At 53.4% G+C, this 17500-nt stretch overlaps 1 protein-coding gene and 1 long non-coding RNA gene across 4 annotated transcripts in view; one reads left to right on the top strand and one right to left on the bottom strand.

The window, feature by feature from the left end:
- Positions 1 to 2042, bottom strand: part of frmpd1a (FERM and PDZ domain containing 1a) — an 18720-nt gene extending 16678 nt beyond the window's left edge. Inside the window, exon 1 of the mRNA XM_029850204.1 lies at positions 1907 to 2042. The gene's annotated coding sequence lies outside the window, so the exon portion shown is untranslated. The remainder of the gene's footprint in view (positions 1 to 1906) is intronic.
- Positions 1965 to 10763, top strand: LOC115253192 (uncharacterized). 3 transcript variants are annotated; one of them, XR_003891469.1, is made up of 4 exons: positions 1965 to 2096; positions 9906 to 10080; positions 10408 to 10531; positions 10628 to 10763. It is a non-coding gene; the product is annotated as an uncharacterized lncRNA (long non-coding RNA). The 3 variants fall into 3 exon arrangements; XR_003891470.1 differs by having other exon boundaries at positions 10292 to 10531; XR_003891471.1 differs by lacking the exon at positions 1965 to 2096 and adding an exon at positions 3891 to 3949.
- Positions 10764 to 17500: the final 6737 nt, after the last annotated feature.

The following is a 17500-nucleotide window of genomic DNA, read 5'->3' as shown; positions in this document are numbered from 1 at the left end:
CACCTGCCATTAATGAACTCACCTGCCATTAATTAACTCACCTGCCATTAATGAACTCACCCTCCCTTAACTCAAGGCTGTTTGCTCCAACAGAACCCAGTCTAGAACCAGAACCAGCACCAGAACCAGCTTCAGCTTCATCGACGCAACAATTCATGGATCAATGTGACAAAGTCACGCGGACTCAGGAATTCTTGCCCCATTATTCACCCCCCTAGGAGGGCAGGAAGGAAGGAAGGTAGGTAGGAGGGCAGGAAGGAAGGTAGGAGGGCAGGAAGGAAGGAAGGTAGGTAGGAGGGCAGGAGGAAGGAAGGTAGGTAGGAGGGCAGGAAGGAAGGAAGGTAGGTAGGAGGGCAGGAAGGAAGGTAGGAGGGCAGGAAGGAAGGAAGGTAGGTAGGAGGGCAGGAAGGAAGGTAGGAGGGCAGGAAGGAAGGTAGGTAGGTAGGAGGGCAGGAAGGAAGGTAGGAGGGCAGGAAGGAAGGAAGGTAGGTAGGAGGGCAGGAAGGTAGGTAGGAGGGCAGGAAGGAAGGAAGGTAGGTAGGAGGGCAGGAAGGAAGGAAGGAAGGTAGGAGGGCAGGAGGGCAGGAGGGCAGGAGGGCAGGGGGGCAGGAGGGTAGGGGGGGAGGAGGGCGGGGAGGGCGGGAAGGCAGGAGGGCAGGAGGGTACGAAGGCAGGAGGGTACGAAGGCAGGAGGGCAGGAGGGCAGGAAGGAAGGAAAGAAGGTAGGAGGGCAGGAGGGTACGAAGGCAGGAGGGCAGGAGGGCAGGAGGGCAGGAAGGAAGGAAGGAAGGTAGGAGGGCAGGAGGGCAGGAGGGCAGGAGGGCAGGAGGGCAGGGGGGCAGGAGGGCAGGGGGGCAGGAGGGCGGGAGGGCGGGAAGGCAGGAGGGCAGGAGGGTACGAAGGCAGGAGGGTACGAAGGCAGGAGGGCAGGAGGGCAGGAAGGAAGGAAAGAAGGTAGGAGGGCAGGAGGGTACGAAGGTAGGAGGGCAGGAGGGCAGGAGGGCAGGAGGGCAGGAGGTCCCACCTGATGCATTGCTGGTGCTGAATTATTTTACTGACTCAGGATTTGGTTCTTTTTGGGACTCAAATAAAAACTGATTAAAAACCTGCAGAGGGCAGCTCGAGGTGTGTGTGTGTGTGTGTGTGTGTGTGTGTGTGTGTGTGTGTGTGTGTGTGTGTGTGTGTGTGTGTGTGTGTGTGTCTGTACAGATTGACAGACACACCCCAAGTTCTCTCGCTATTAAACTTGACAAATACAAAGCTTAAAAATGTAGCTGAGCCTAAAAATAACATCATAAATTAGTAAACCTGAGAGGGAAAAGAGCTCAGTTCTGACTGACTGTATTATCTTAAAACACACGTACACACACACACGCACACGCACACACACACACACACACACACACACACACACACACAGAAAGGGACAGAAGCATGATGCAGCAGAATAAATGGAGCAACATCTTACTGTAAAAGCAGCACTCTGTGTGTGTGTGTGTGTGTGTGCGCGCGCGCGTGCAGTGGTGCATTAGTAAAACATTTTGATTTCACACAGACTCTGGTCTGTTCATCAATTCTTTATCAGTCGTTAAACACAGAAAAGAACTGAGTCACTTGTGTTAAAGTGGGTCGCTGGCTGTCTCGGTCTAATATGATCCACTGGATCACCGGAACCACTCGGGAAACCCCCCACCCGGATCCTACGGATCCACACCGGTCGGGAAGAGTTGCTCGGACCTCGGTCCGGCTTCTTTCACTCTTCTCAAACAAGTAAGTGTTGGCGTCGTTTGGATCCGTGCGTGATGAGGCTCCGTGCGTGAGTGCTGCCTCTGTCCCGCTGATATTCTGGGATGTACCGCACGCATTCCTCTGTCCCGAGCTGTCGGAGCAGGTGTGAGGACCTTACCGAGCCTGGGTCCGAATCCCTCCCGAGAGCCGCACCGGTCCGGACCGTCAGCGCGTCCTGGATGCGGAGCAACTTGGAAAAGTCCGGCGGCCACACCTTCGATCTGCCGAGACAAATCAGATAATCCCCATGACAACAGCTGCGACCGGACGGCACGAGGAGCGGCGCGAGACCGCGTTTTGCTGAGCAGGTGAGCGCGCGCTGCTCAGCAGCCTGAACCTCTCTCTCTCTCCTGCTCCCTGTCTCTCTACCGCTCTCTCTCTCTCTGTCTGTCTGTCTGTCTGTCTGTCTGTCTGTCTGTCTGTCTGTCATTTCCTTCTCACCACACACGCGCACACACTCTTTCTCTTTTATTGTGAATCAGCTCAATGGTGTTACGGAAGCCATTTTTATTTTCCCTTCCGACGATGATAAATATGGAAAAGACCAGTTGTAAAATGTAGCTGGGCTTCTGTAGGCCCTCTGCTGGCGGTAGTAGTTTTAGAGTGTTATTACCCTTTTCATAGTTGGTCTGTCGGTCTGTCTGTCTGTCTGTCTGTCCTGTCTGTCTGCCTGCCTGCCTGACAGTGCCTGACTGTCTGTCGCCCTGCCTGTCTGTTCTGTCTGCTGTCTGTCTGTCTGCCTGTCTGCCTGCCTGTCTGTCTGTCTGTCTGCCTGCCTGTCTGTCTGCCTGTCTGCCTGTCTGTCTGTCTGCCTGCCTGCCTGCCTGCCTGCCTGTCTGCCTGCCTGCCTGTCTGTCGTTCAGCAGCTAAATGGTCAAATCAAACCGCAGTTCGCGCAAGTGGCCGCTAGATGTCAGTGTGACACAGGTGTGTTGAATACAGCACGTGACCCTGGTCCAAACGCTCCAGTTTTGTTATTAAAGATGCTTTTTTCTAATCTTATATAGTAAGACGCCATAGAAATGTCCCCTCCCAAATAATATATTATTATGTAATGTTCCTACTGGCCTTCAGAGGCCCCACACTTCTAACAAACACATGGCTGAAGGCAGGTCTGTGGGCATTTGCTCAATGGCAGCCCCGGGCAGTGAGATGGGGACACCGAGGACCCTCCTCATCTCACAGGTGGACATTGGACAGGTGGACATTGGACAGGTGGACATTGGACAGGTGGACAGACCTGGCTCCCCCTGGAGGCAGGTTGTGATATAGAAACGGGGCAAAAAGGGCACCAGCAGCAGCATCTCACCGTCTGGGCTGAAGCTTCCAAACGGAAAGTTCAGCCCAATCGCCGGCGACGGCGGCGCCGAGCGCGTCCGCGTCCTCACGCCGGCTCGTCCTCCGTGTGGAGATGAAAGGACCTTTCATGTTTCCTCTTGTTGCATTATTTATCGCGGCGCCGCGTTATTAGCTCGTCTCATCCCGGATTTCGCGGGCTGTTTTCGGAGGCGCCTTTGAAACGTCGTTCCCACTCCAAACAATTCTCTTCCCGCCTTTTTCCCGCCACGTGCTTTTTTCTCTCAAGATAAAGAAACCCGGGTTTCAAAGTGGCGGGATCCGTCCTGGCCGTCCTGAGGAGAGGAAACCATGTTTTGGTCGGTGGCAACATGAAAGAAGAAGACGGTCGTTTGTCATTAGCCTCATTAGCATCATTAGCGCAGTACGGATGAACTTCAAATGATTGGCCCGCAGTTATTTGTGTTACCACAGACGGAACACGAGTTCTGTTTCATGTTCCGGGCGGAAGGTGGGCGGGGCTTGGACCGAGCTGCTGTTCCAGCCGCCGCCGCTAGGTGGCGGGATTGCTCCTCCTCCAAATCAACAGTGATCACTGAGCGATAAGAGACGTTTTGGAATCTTTGGAAGTTTAGCGGGCTTCGGCCTGCCTCCAGATTCCGGGATCGTTATGGACAACCCTACCTACGTGCCCTTCCCTTGACAACGTGCACAGATTGTCACTTTCACTGGGACTCCAGCCGCCCCCTGACGGTCTGAACACGGGGAAGAACGGAGTGAAGGTGGTGGACTTTAATTTCATCTCCCTCTGTTTGTTCCTCCTTCGTTTGGGAACGCCGCAGCTGGTCGTGGATCAGCGCAGCAGGTCGGAATCTTCCTCTTTTATCCGACTTTTCCGGCGCCCACACCGGCACCACGTCCCGGTTTCTCCTTAATCTCCTCTCGCTAAGCTAAGCAGACGTTCCTGCCGGGCCTCACGTGGGATCCGAACCCGCCCGGCGCTCCAGCAGGAACGTCGAGTCCTTTCTTTGGGTTTCCGTCTGCATCCTTACCGAGGGGGGGGGGTCAAGGACGTCGAAGCGCACCAATGCAAATGTCAGCAGAATTAATGAATCCACGGGAACCAGCTGATCCCAGAATTTGAGCCCACTTGGGTCCGGCATCAGAAGTGCAGCGGCCCTTTGATTCTCTGAGGGAGTCGTAATAAACACATCAAAGCCCGGCCTTTCATGTCGGACTTGTAGAAGTGGAATAAATAAGTCCACTTCCGACGGGGCCTTGGTGCAGGGAAGCAGCTGAGATGGCACCGGGCCCGGCTATTGTCTGGCTCCCTCCCCAGACCCGGTGCCTCGCTGGCACCTCCAGGAGGAGCGGGCAGCGCCGGTCCGTTTCCTGTCTGCAGCGGTTGCCGGGAGACGACTCCTCGCTGAACAATGCCACAGTTTCTTTGCTCCTCTCCTCTGAGCTGGTGTTTTTCTTGCTAATTCCACTTCCCCCTCAGACGTGGTGCAAGATACTGACAAATCCAACTTCTGGAATTCAACTCCCCTTCGTCTGGGATTAGAGGGAGAGAGAGGATGGAGGGATGGATGGATGATGGATGGATGGGTGGATGGATGGATGGGTGGGTGGGTGGATGGATGGATGGATGTATGGGTGGATGATGGATGGATGGGAGGGTGGGTGGATGGATGGATGGGTGGGTGGATGGGTGAATGGGTGGATGGATGGATGGAGGGGTGGATGATGGATGGAATGGATGGGTGGATGGATGGATGGATGGGAGGGTGGGTGGATGGATGGATGGGTGGATGGATGGATGGGTGGGTGGATGGATGGATTGATGGATGGATGGATGGATGGATGGGTGGGTGGATGGATGGGGAGGGTGGGATGGGTGGATGGATGTGTGGATGGGTGGATGGATGGATGGATGGATGGGTGGATGATGGATGGATGGATGGGTGATGGATGATGGGATGGGAGAGTGGGTGGATGGATGATGGGTGGATGGATGGATGGATGGATGGGTGATGGATGGATGGGTGGATGGATGGGTGGATGGATGGATGGATGGATGGGTGGGTGGATGGATGGGTGGATGGATGGGTGGATGGATGGATGGATGGATGGATGGAGGATGGGTGGATGGATGGATGGATGGGTCATAGGGGACAACAAATGTCCTGCAGGTCCCCCCAACAGTGCTTGTTGTGTGTTGCTAGCTGTAGCTAGCTAGCTGTAGCTAGCTGTAGCTAGCTAGCTGAGGTCCGTGGAGCTTCCCAGGACATCTGGCTACCACGGTGAAGCCACCAGAACATGGAACATTCACTCATTAGAGGCAAAGCCTGGTTCCTCAGCCAGCTGGCAGCAGATCCTGAGGTGGACCGGGAGAAAGGGAAGAGGCGTTCCGAACTGTCAGGTCGGTAAATACGGAGCTTTTTAGTGCGGAGAAAGCAACTCTGTAATTAGCAGAACTAGCATCATGTCATAAATTAGCGACATGTTTCCAGGATCTATCCACAACGGAGGAGTTGAGTCGGACCTCTGGGTGCGATTCTGGAAGAGAGCAAAGTCGCCAAGTTCACCACAGACACCGTTGGACCTCTCATTCACCTTCGCTACATGCTAACGTGCTAAGGTCCCTTTCCCAGAAGGAGCCGGCTCTTCTGGCCCCAGATGAGGTCCATCTCTCAGCCCACATTTTTAAGGCTGCAAGAGTTTTTTAATGTATTATGGGCTGTCCAGCACCAGGCCCGCTCGGGTCCCCGCACCGTTCATTGTTAGCGCATCAGTCAGCAACACCAAGGTTCCTGTGACACTCACACATCCGGCTCAACGCCTCAGCCGGATACGTGGGGTTATTTTAAACAAAAGGCGGCTCCCTTTGTTGTCACAGGATGGGGGGGGTGTGAGGAGGGAGCCATTTTGGGTCATGGTGTCCCATGAGGGACGTGGAGGAGGGAACCATTTTGGGTCATGTTGTCCACTGAGGGACGTGAGGAGGGAACCATTTGGGTCATGTGTCCACTGACGGACGTGAGGAGGGAACCATTTTGGGTCATGGTATCCACTGAGGGACGTGAGGAAGGGAACCATTTTGGGTCATGGTATCCACTGAGGGACGTGAGGAGGGAACCATTTTGGGTCCATGGTATCCACTGAGGGACGTGAGGAGGGAACCATTTTGGGTTCATGTGTCCACTGACGGACGTGGGAGGGAACCATTTTGGGTCATGGTATCCACTGAGGGAGTGAGGAAGGGGGAACCATTTTGGGTCATGGTATCCACTGAGGGACGTGAGGAGGGAACCATTTTGGGTCATGGTATCCACTGAGGGACGTGAGGAGGGAACCATTTTGGGTCATGGTGTCCACTGGGGACGTGAGCAGGGAACCATTTTGGGTCATGTGTCCACTTACGCAGGTTCCCACTGGAAGGCGGGTGCTGTATGTACAGAAGTTACCTGCAGCTCTAAAGTTACTGAGGTTCCCTTTGATGACGCAGAGCCGTCCTTAAGCATCCACTAGGGGTCTTTGATCACCTAACCCCGATCTCCTAATGTTTAGGAGCGAGCTCCAAGGAACAGGATGGGAATGCCCCTCCTTTGATGATCTGGACTGGATCTCAGGTGCACCTCCTCCAGCACAGTTGATACAGGCAGAGGGTTTGTTTCCATTTTCCCTTTTGGGAACGTTAAATCTGGGATCAGATGGTCACAACTGGGACCGGTGACACCGTCAACGTGCACCTCGGCTTTAGCGTCTGAGCTAAACACACGCTAACGTGTGGGTGGCTAGCTCAACCATGGATTCATGCTAGCACCTTTCGAGGTGGGTCCTGTTGGGTCACTCTGCATGGGGGGGGGGGACCCGAACCAGCTTGATGGATTTCATCATCAGCCCAAAGTTGCTGTTCCGTGCACGCTAACGTCCATACGAGAGCGTCGGGCGTCACGAGGCTCATCTGCTTCGGGCCCCTGGACGCCGTCATGTGACGCCACCGGGGGAGGATCCTATCGCGGTTGCGCGAGTGTTTTCGTACGTGCGGTCGGTTCAAACGCGTCTATTTTGATTATTTCTTGCACAGGATTCGGGATTGACGTCAGGGTTAGCTAATGTCTTTATAGCTGTTACGCCAACGCTGATGAAAAAGTGCACGTTGTGTTGCGAAATCTCTGGAATTCCACACTTTCCCCTTGTCTGATGTGACCTTTCGGGGGGGAAATCTGCTGCCGGTTGTTCATTAGCGTGTGTTTGTTGGTGCTAACGATCTCACGAGGGGCTGTTTTTAGCTCAACATGCGGCTCTGTGATTGAGCGGTTTAATGTGGAGTCGACGCACTCAGGTTTCACAGCAGGGCGCCACTTCAGATCACTCGGCGCCGTCCCCGGGGAGCCCCGATGGGGGAGAACATCGATTCCTTCCCAGCCTCTCCCTCAACTGCACCTAATTTCTTCACCCCTTCGGTAAATAATCCGCTTTAAGCGTCCTCCTCTCTGTTTCCTCGTCTCCCCTGAAACTGATTAAGCCATTACGCCGCCGCTACGGCGAGAGAGACGTGTTTGAAATGCTAACAAAGATCACCTGGGACTCCGCAGCTTATGGATGATGTTTTAATGCTGCTCGCTTCATCGGGATGAGGCACATTTAAAGGTTTACAGGCTGTTATTCAAATAAGTAGCGTTCTGCATTATTAATGTGGGCAAATACGAATCATTTTAATTAAGATCGGCATGCTAACGCGCAGCCGTGGACACCAGGATCTACAGCGGGACCGCTACTGACCAACGTCCCTACGTGCGGAAATTTCAGGTTACGAAACGTCTCCACGGGAAAATATTTCCTCTCGTTACAAAATAAATTTCAGGATACGAAAGGCAAAAATACGCTATCGCCTAGCATCTTCCTCTCATCCCATTGGCTATCACCTAGCATCTTCCCGTCATCCCATTGGCTATCGCCTAGCATCTTCCTGTCATCCCATTGGCTATCGCCTAGCATCTTCCCGTCATCCCATTGGCTATCGCCTAGCATCTTCCCGTCATCCCATTGGCTATCGCCTAGCATCTTCCCGTCATCCCATTGGCTATCGCCTAGCATCTTCCTGTCATCCCATTGGCTATCGCCTAGCATCTTCCCGTCATCCCATTGGCTATCGCCTAGCATCTTCCAGTCATCCCATTGGCTATCGCCTAGCATCTTCCCGTCACCATTGGCTATCGCCTAGCATCTTCCTGTCGTCCCATTGGCTATCGCCTAGCATCTTCCTGTCATCCCATTGGCTATCGCCTAGCATCTTCCCGTCATCCCATTGGCTAGGAGGGACGTCAATATTTACAGGGTTGTGTATCCCAGCGTCGCCTTTGTTTACCTTTTATTTATTGTGGGTGTTCGTTTGTTTGTCCATTAGATGGCGGTGTTACCACAAGTGTTAAGGTTCGTTGCTAGTAATGATGGCTAATGTAAGATTAGCCTGTAATGAGGTTCATTTTGTTCCTGGAGAAGCCTTGCTCTGAATTCCTACATTATTGTGCGCTAATCTAATTGTAACATGTATTTGTTACATGTTTTGATGCATTTTTATGATTTATTAAAAAAATTATGTCCGAATTTATGGGGGCTTGGAACAGATTAGGGCATTTACATGGAAAACACGTCTCTACTTACGTAATTTTCAGGTTAGGAAACAACTTCCGGAACCAATTAAATTCGTAAGTAGAGGTCCCACTGTACATAAGAATGTATATATTAGTAAATAGAGAGAGGACATGTATGAACACGTGTGTTCTCACGTGCACTTTAGTCACACACGTGCACGTTGGAGCCACAGATGACACGATTCTGATATTTGGTTATTGATGCCGTTTTTTCCCTGTTGGGAGGGAAAGAGGCTGCAGTTCCGGCGGTGGCCACTAGTCCCGCCTCCCATCCTGCAGGCTAGCTTTAGCTCCGCTATAAATCACTTCCTCCGAGGTCAAAGGCCACATTTTTTCCTCTTCGCACTTTTTCTAAAACAGCCTTTGGAAACATCCAAAGCTGCTCCTCCTGTGCCTGAGAGAGTGTGTGTGTGTGTGTGTGTGGTGCGTGTGTGTGTGTGTGTGTGTGTGTGTGTGTGTGGGTGTGTGTGTGTGTGTGTGTGTGTGTGTGTGTGTGTGTTTGAAGCGAGCTGCAGGTGGAAGAACATCCTGTAACCTTCAGTATCTCCAGCCTTCAAAACAAAAAAGCCTTTATGTTCCGGCGCCAGATGTGGAGAGGAGCACCTCGGAAGTGTGGCAGCGAGCCAGGAGGAACGGTGTCAGGAAGCCGCTTCCTGGTCGTTTCCTTTTTCCGTTGTGTTGCCTGTCATGAAGAATCCATCAGTCCGGCGTTCCGAGCAGGAACGTTCACAGCTACAGATCTGAGCTACAGATTTATCCTGAGTTAGCTGTTAGCTGTTAGCTGTTAGCTGCCTGGAGACCTGTTAAAAGAAATATGGTCATTTCCTTCTGATTCCCGGCATCTCGGAATAATTTCCTTTGATGTTGAGGAGCACGTCCCGGAGATGAAAGCCACCTTTACGGAGCAGAAGGCCGCAGATGTGCGGAGGAACTCCGGCACCAGCTCAGAGATGAGCTGGAACGTCGGTTCAGCCTCGGCGCCGCTGTCGATCACCGCGCCACTTTTCCAAGCTCCTGATTTTAAAGGGAATTCTGCGGAGGGATCCCGGAGGGATCCTTCCACGCCAGCGCGCTCCGACGCATGTTTACAGATTCACATCCGTGTTTCCCTTTTTGTGGAACATCTGTCAAACTGTGCGTTTCACCCTTCCACCTGAACAGGAGGACGCTTCCCTCCACTGATCCCATTAAGGCTCGGCGGTTTTCCACGGACCCGGAGTCACGCGCATCATCACACACATCCGTGTTTTTTAATAAAAACGCAATGAGAAAAGAAGAGAAGGGGGCGGAGGAGGAAGAAGAAAGGCCGGGCTTCACATGGAAGAGGAACCTGGAGGTAGGTGTCCTACTTGGCAGCGCTCTTCCCAAGTTCGGCTCCTTCTGATGTTCTTGGCCAGAAACTTTATTTAAAAGCACATTTGAGGAGTCTCAGATGTTCCGAGATCCAACACCCACATGTGTTTGTGGTGTGTGTGTGCGTGTTGTGCGTGTGTGTGGTGTGTGTGTGTGCGTGTTTGTGCGTGTGTGTGTGTGTGTGTGTGTGCCAGCAACGCTCAGATTGACTTGACTCCCTCACTTCAATGTCTTTGTGGGTCTGCTTGTGTATCCCATAACCAACATGGGGGGGATTCAACTGGTCACTGATCCCTGATTCACCGAGCAGCTGATGGAGACATGGAGCAAGAAGCCCCGCCCCCAAATGCTCCACGCCCCCCCCCAGGGAGGTCGCTGGGAACCCACCCTGAAAATGGAGGCCGGTCTGGCCTCCTGCCACCACGATCACCCGGGTAAGCGCAGAGATTATCAACCGTCTACCATCTACCCGACACAGGCGCTTCACCATGCCCCCCCACCATCTGCCCCCCCCCATCTGCCCCCCCCAGCGTCCAGGGAACGCCGGAGTCGACGCTCATCACTGACAAACTGTCTGTCACAGACGCACAGAAGCCGAGCAGAAATCAAACCGCTCGTTCAGGTTCCTCCCGCCCACCCGGGTGCTGGAGCCCCCCCCCACACCCCCCACCCCGTGAGGGGGGGCCCAGTGGATTGAAAAAGATGTGCGTATGAATAATAAATCTATGACAGCTGTACATTTTTAATTGATTCTTTCCAAGTACAAACAGCCCGAGATGGCGCCGCTCCTCCGGCTCCTCAGGCCCCAGCGGCGCCGGGCTCAGCTCCTCTGATCACCGATGGATTTATTGCCACTGAAGCTGGAGTGAAATCTGTGGGGGGGGGGATATTAGAGTGGGGGGGGGGATATTAGAGTGGGGGGGGGTATTAGAGTGGGGGGTTCGGAGCGGCGTCAGGTCTTCGCTGGCCCCGCCCTCCCAAGTTGCTCCACCCCCCTGCCGCAGATCTGGACTCATGTTGCTTCCATCCACTGCAAGGTCACGTGACTTCCCCCTTTTCCTCCCCGTTCCCCTCGTACCTGCGTTACTGTACACGTGCACACGTACGTGCACGTTCACGGGGGGCCCCGTGTTCTCCTTCTGTGATCGGCTCAAGCGTAGATTAATGTATGTCGCAGGTCAGGTTGGGCTGTTTTAGAGCCTGATGCTAAGCTAACGTCGGATCAGACCGACCTCCACGTCCACCCTCGGCACCAGCCGACCCGTTCGCTGAGGAGCAGCTGTTGGCCGACCGGGTCACCGAGAATCTGAAGATCTGCTCCAACGGTCCACCTGGTTCCGGTGTGGTTCCGGTTGAAAACGGCCACTTTAGCGACTCTGACGACGTCGGGAATTCTTATCTGGAATAGCGAAGGTTGTTTAAGAGCACGGGTGATGATATGAGCAGGAGGGATGGACCCTGGCGCGGCCCGATAAGAACGACTGATCAATATTATATAATGTAGCAACCAGCGTTTGGTTCTGCTCGGGAACGTTATCATCATTCCCAGGCAATGCGGGGAAATGCCATCAAAGGACGACATCTCCTGCTCGTGTCCTTGGACGGAGTTTAGATGGCAGATTGGACAAAGTCACCGAGGGAGATTTTCTCTTTAACATTTCCACATCGATGGCCAACGGTGGCATTAATGGACAAATTCTCGGGAATAACTCGGATCCGGCGCGTTCAAAGGCGTTTTCCTGCGGTGGGGACGGCATGTCCGGACAAAGACCGTCTCCTGGGCTGCATATTCCTTAGTCTAAACATGTTTCCCACACTAGAAAGGGACTCCTAACTCCTCATTAAGAACTCCAAAAGTCCATTTCCCTGGATGATCCGGTCTGTCCTCGTTTGCTCCGGCAGCTTCTCCCGACCGACAGATGTGGAGCGGAGCGGGTTCCAGCTGCTCGGACGGGACAGCGGAGACTCCGGGTTCCACGACTCCTCGGCTGAGAGCGGAGGTGAGATCCCGTTTGTGCCGTAAACGAGCCGCTGGCAGCAGCAGGACTCAGCCGGACCGCTGAGCCATGACGTCCACGGCTGCGTTCCTGGACATGGAATTCCAGCAGATCAGGAATGGCGTTCCGGAGGACGTTCTATCCGTGTTCTGATGCACGACACTGTTTAGTTGGTGTCACAGGAGGCTTCGGTAGAAGTTCAGAGGCAGCTCCAGGGTCATGGGATAGAGGAGGCCGGAGACGCTTCCTTCGGAATGGGCTCTTGTTGTCACCAGCTGTCCTGGCTGAGGGGCAACATGGGGTCAGAAGGTCACCGAGAAGAAAGGGAAGAGCGAGACGAGGGGGTTCAAACGCAGGCTATAGACGGGAGGACGCGGCCTCATCCAGCATCGGGCTTCCCTGTTCTCACACTCGGAGGGACAGACGTCCTTTGGCCTCGGAGAGGGAGACCCATGAGACGCACCTGAGCAAATATTAACATCCTCCATAAGGAGCCTTTGATGTGCGGGGGTCAGGGCCTGGGGCTGTGGCCCCCTCAGCAGGCCCTGCTCCGAGCATATGCTCAGTCCCGTCAGTCGGGGAGTGGGAAGATGCTGAGGAGCAGAGATGTCGGACTCACAGACGTGAAGCCTGAGTAACACGCTCCGAGGTCAGGGAGACCCGCCTCCAAGGCCAGTCTGTGTCCGTACTCGGGAACGCTGCATCACCCCACACCTAAACATCCATGTAGCTCCATTTAGCTCCATTTAGCTCCATGTAGCTCCCTTTAGCTCCATATAGCTCCATTTAGCTCCATGTAGCTCCGTATAGCTCCATGTAGCTCCATGTAGCTCCGTATAGCTCCATGTAGCTCCATTTAGCTCCGTATAGCTCCATGTAGCTCCATGTAGCTCCATGTAGCTCCGTATAGCTCCATTTAGCTCCATTTAGCTCCATGTAGCTCCCTTTAGCTCCATGTAGCTCCATTTAGCTCCGTGTAGCTCCATGTAGCTCCGTATAGCTCCATGTAGCTCCATGTAGCTCCATGTAGCTCCGTGTAGCTCCGTATAGCTCCGTATAGCTCCATATAGCTCCATTTAGCTCCATTTAGCTCCATGTAGCTCCCTTTAGCTCCATGTAGCTCCATTTAGCTCCGTATAGCTCCATGTAGCTCCGTATTGCTCCATTTAGCTCCGTATAGCTCCATTTAGCTCCATTTAGCTCCGTTTAGCTCCACGGATGACGTGTTTACATGGGTAGGAAGGCCAAGGTTAGCAGAAGGGCTTGGCTTTAAAATCTACTGTCACCAAAGTCATCAAAAGTTAATAAAACTCAACAAAAGCCTCTGCAACTTTTTTGAAACAGAGAGAAAGAAAAAAAAAGATTAGCTTCCAGGGACTTAAGTGTCTTCGTCGCTAAATCCCTTTTCAAACGCTACGAAGAGACTTGAGGGAAATAAATATATAAAGTAATCCAAGACGTGCACTAAGTGGTTTATCTGCTTTCATCTGGCCACCGCTGCACGAGGACTCATCCCGCCCGTGTCTCCGGCCCCTCAACTCCATTAAATAGGACAGATTAGCTCCTCCAGAAAGGTGGCCTTTCAGAATCAGCCTGTTTCCCTCTCCGCTGATAGGAGACGGCACGAGTCAGGATCTGAGCCCGGCTTTGTCTTTGACTCTCCAGCTGACATCTGACCCCCCACCAGAGCGAGGAAGGGGGGGGGCTGTAGGATTTCTGGAGATAAGGAGACATTGATTGTCTTTCAGGGATCCAAGTTTAACCGGAGCAGGGAAATCAGGACTATTTCTGTGACGTTTTGGCAGCTCCTTGGATGGATGATGGCAGTGGGAAGGACCCCAACATCTCCTTTGAGATGACCCTCAACGTGCCCCCGCCGCCTTCCTGGCTCCAGTCCCACCCACTCGGAAAATTGGAGGTTTTCCTGAGACTCCAACGTGGGAGGAGGAGCCCACTGAGGAACCTTAGCTTCATTGCTGAGGTGGAATTTCAAAGACATTATTTTTTGAAATGTTGTTCCAGGATTACGGAGCGCAGCCGCGTGGTGGCTGTTGCCATGGCAGCGTAAACAGAAGGGGGCGTTGAGCGCTGGTCTGCAGGAGCATTGTCCCGTTCCTGCAGATGAAGACGTGGACGCTCCAACGGCTGAGGCGGGACGGGCAGCGGGGGTGTGGAATGCAATTAGATGAACTCCCTCCTCTCGTTTGATCTGCTTCATTTCATTTGCTGGTCCTAATTCGGAGGAGACATCAGATAAGGCGAGGCCGTCATGTGCTTTCACATCAAACATGATGGACGACAATGTTCCCACTATGTTTCCTCTTCATCTCCTCTCTCCAACATCTGAGGGCAGCGGTGATTAAATCATCTCCAGCTCTCCACACAATGAGCCATTGTGGGGGGAAGCAGCCATAAATTGGACATGTCAGTGTGATCTAGTTAAGGCCAGATCAAAGGCTTCCTTCAGAACCACTACCTCTGCTCCTGAGGAGACTTGTTTAGGATTTCTCATCTTTCCGGGGGTGTGAGATTATGGGGAGGCCGCGTTCCGATGAGGGTTCATCCCGGGACAAACTGCGTGTGCACGGCTCGATTTGGAGAGCAGAGAAGGTGTTTCTGAGGAGCCTCGTGTTCCGGGAGGGTCGGCGGGATGAAGCAAAGACACTGCTCCTTCAACTGGACCCGGCCCCGGGCCCCCGGGCCCCCGGCCCCCGGGCCCCCGGGCCGCGGTGCTGTCCACGTACGCACCGGCTAGAACCTGCCGCCACCGCCAAGGTGCCACGTTCTGGGGGATGGAAACCTCGAGGTTTTGGGTGGACAACACACATGAAGGCAGCTCGTGGGAGAGGGTGCCGTGCACCCGTAGGGCCCGGTCCAGGGGCCCGGTCCAGGGGTCCGCCCACCCCCACAAAGCCCGGTTGATTTCTGATCTTGATTATTAATTAAGCTCGACGATGCGATGGAAGCGTCCCGCACAGCGGAGGCGTTCTGTTGTTAGCTTTAGCTCCGTTCCGTTATTGCTGAGCGCCTCCCTCCCTCCTAACGAGTTTGCGGTTGTCAAAGTGTCAATTAAATACCGGCGGCGCCGTGTTGTTCCAGCACGCCGCCGCCGTTTGATGCCTGGAAAAAAAAAGGTTGTTTGAAAGCTGTTTATTTTACCTTTGCGTGGCTCCGCCTCGTGGTCCCGGGAATGCTGTGGGCTGCTCTTATCTGCTGTGGCTGCCAATGAAAGCGCAGCGGCAAATGAAACGGCGTTGTGTCACATGACCTGGCGGGCGTGCACGGCACGTGGGCGGGCCGGCAGGAAACGAGGAGAAGGTTGGAACCACCTGAATCCTGAAACTACCAGTGGGAACGTTGGGAACGTGGAGCATCGTGTAAAGATGTCACATTTAAATAGTGATGATTGAAATAATGTTACTAATAATAATCGTTTTAACGAGTAGTAAAGGACCATGAACGCAGCACGGCCCTGCTAGCGGGTCGGAACCAGAAGCACGCCTCAATCGCCAGGACTTTTAACCACGTTATGTTGGGACGGAATAAAACAGCGTTGCTCTTTTTGTTTACATCGACTGGGAGTGGAGCTGGAATCGGACCAAAACGGTCACGTACCTCGATATTCCCAGATGTTTTCATTACGGAAAAGCCTGCGAGGATTTGCATTCCCAAAGGTGACGTCGCAAACATGCAGTGGCGTGAAAAATACACCAGCGACGCAGGAGACAAGTGGTCGGGAAGGGTTCGGAAAACCGGCATTTGGGGGGAAACGCAGGGATGTAGGAGGTTTAAAGAAAGCTTCCTGTTTATGTACAAATGTCCTCTGTTTTCACTGAAACACACACACACACACACACACACACACACAAATCAAAAGATGCAACTTAAGATGCTTTTCATGAGGTCTCTGGGTTTTTCTTGTGTTTGTGTGTGTGTGTATGTGTGTGTGTGTCATTTGACCAGGCACACCAGTTGGACCCACGGCTCCGGGCCTTTTGTTAAGTAGAGGGGACGGTAATTAGGATGGACCCCGTCTGGGGCCAACGGTGTAATTCGGCGGTGCTGTTAACAACCTCACTAAAGATCAAATGAAGTGCAAATAGATCAAAGCCAACGCCGGTCCCACTTCCAAGAGCCGGGATTAATCAGCTCTTTGATGCTCCTTGGTTTCAGAGCCGACAGGTATGTGAAGGCAACACCTGGTCAGTGTCCAGGGGGCAGCACCAGGGAGTCAGGGTGTGTGTCAGTGCACACATACACACACACACACACACCTGTGCTCCCTACAGCTCACCTTCATTCTGCTCACTCATTAAAAACGAGCTGCACCTGTTTGATTTCCAGATTTTTAGTAATAATGTCGCGTTTGTGGGCGTTGAGCTGTGGGGGGTAAAAGTGTCCTGCTGATGCCTCCGTGTTTGCTCGGCTCCCTCCTGAGGGATATCTCACCGGGCGTCCACGTGGAATCGGGCCCGCCGACACCAGCAGAGCCGTAATTAGCTGTAAATGAGCCAACTCATTTACAGCTAATTTGTGGAAGACAATGACGACTGCATGTGTTCCTTTGGCCCGTGTGAGGAGGAACCCTAAATACCCCGGTCCCGGGACAGGTTACTGGCATCTCCTCTCCTGTCGTGTTGCCCTTTTTTGTGCTTCATTTGATTTTCAGTGTGCCTGAAGCTAACACAGAGAGGAATGTCCGGTGGCGCTGGCTAACAGCTCTCTCATATAGGCGCCGCCATACATCAAACCACCCCCCCAGGGCTTCATATGAGACAGCTTGTGCATATAAATCTGAGGCAACACGCAGATTTCCATCACTTCTAATGGACTTAATGAAATTCAGTGTGTGCAACGGCCCTGATGGCAGCGCAGGTGCAGACGGTCCTTTGTGCGTAGCGCTGATGGGATGGATGAGCCGCTGACAGAAGGCCGCCTCCACTCTGTTTGAGTTAAGGGTAATTAGACGGATGGTTCTGGTTCCACTCTACCTGCAGACGTGCTGAGCACAGCCCTGATGTGCGCACGTGGAGGGCTTCCCCAGTCATGAATATGCTCCCACTCATTTACACACAGATTGGACTGAATAAATTAGCCTGTTTGCTAACAGCCGCCCAGTCTGGGAAGCTGATAAACGACGCGATAGAATGAGGAGCTAAATGAGCGGCGACGTGCTGAATCCGAACGTGCTGCTGTGGGCTGGAGGAGCTGTAGCGCCGCTCCTCCTGTGGTCGGCAGCACGCAGATCAGAGCGAGAGGAGAAGGAGCGAGATGATCCCAGCTCCACAGCTCTGGGAGCACTGGAACGGGCAACACAGGAGCTACACGTGTATGGGAGTGTTGTGGAGCAGCTAAACTTTAGCTGCTCTCTGGCTAACCGAACCCTAAGCCTAAAGGCTCCAGACA

The sequence above is a fragment of the Takifugu rubripes genome, chromosome 17, assembly GCF_901000725.2.
Source record: "Takifugu rubripes chromosome 17, fTakRub1.2, whole genome shotgun sequence".
In the NCBI taxonomy this organism is placed as follows: domain Eukaryota; kingdom Metazoa; phylum Chordata; class Actinopteri; order Tetraodontiformes; family Tetraodontidae; genus Takifugu; species Takifugu rubripes.
The sequence above is the reverse complement of the archived record's forward strand: the minus strand, read 5'-3'. Positions and strand labels throughout refer to the sequence as shown.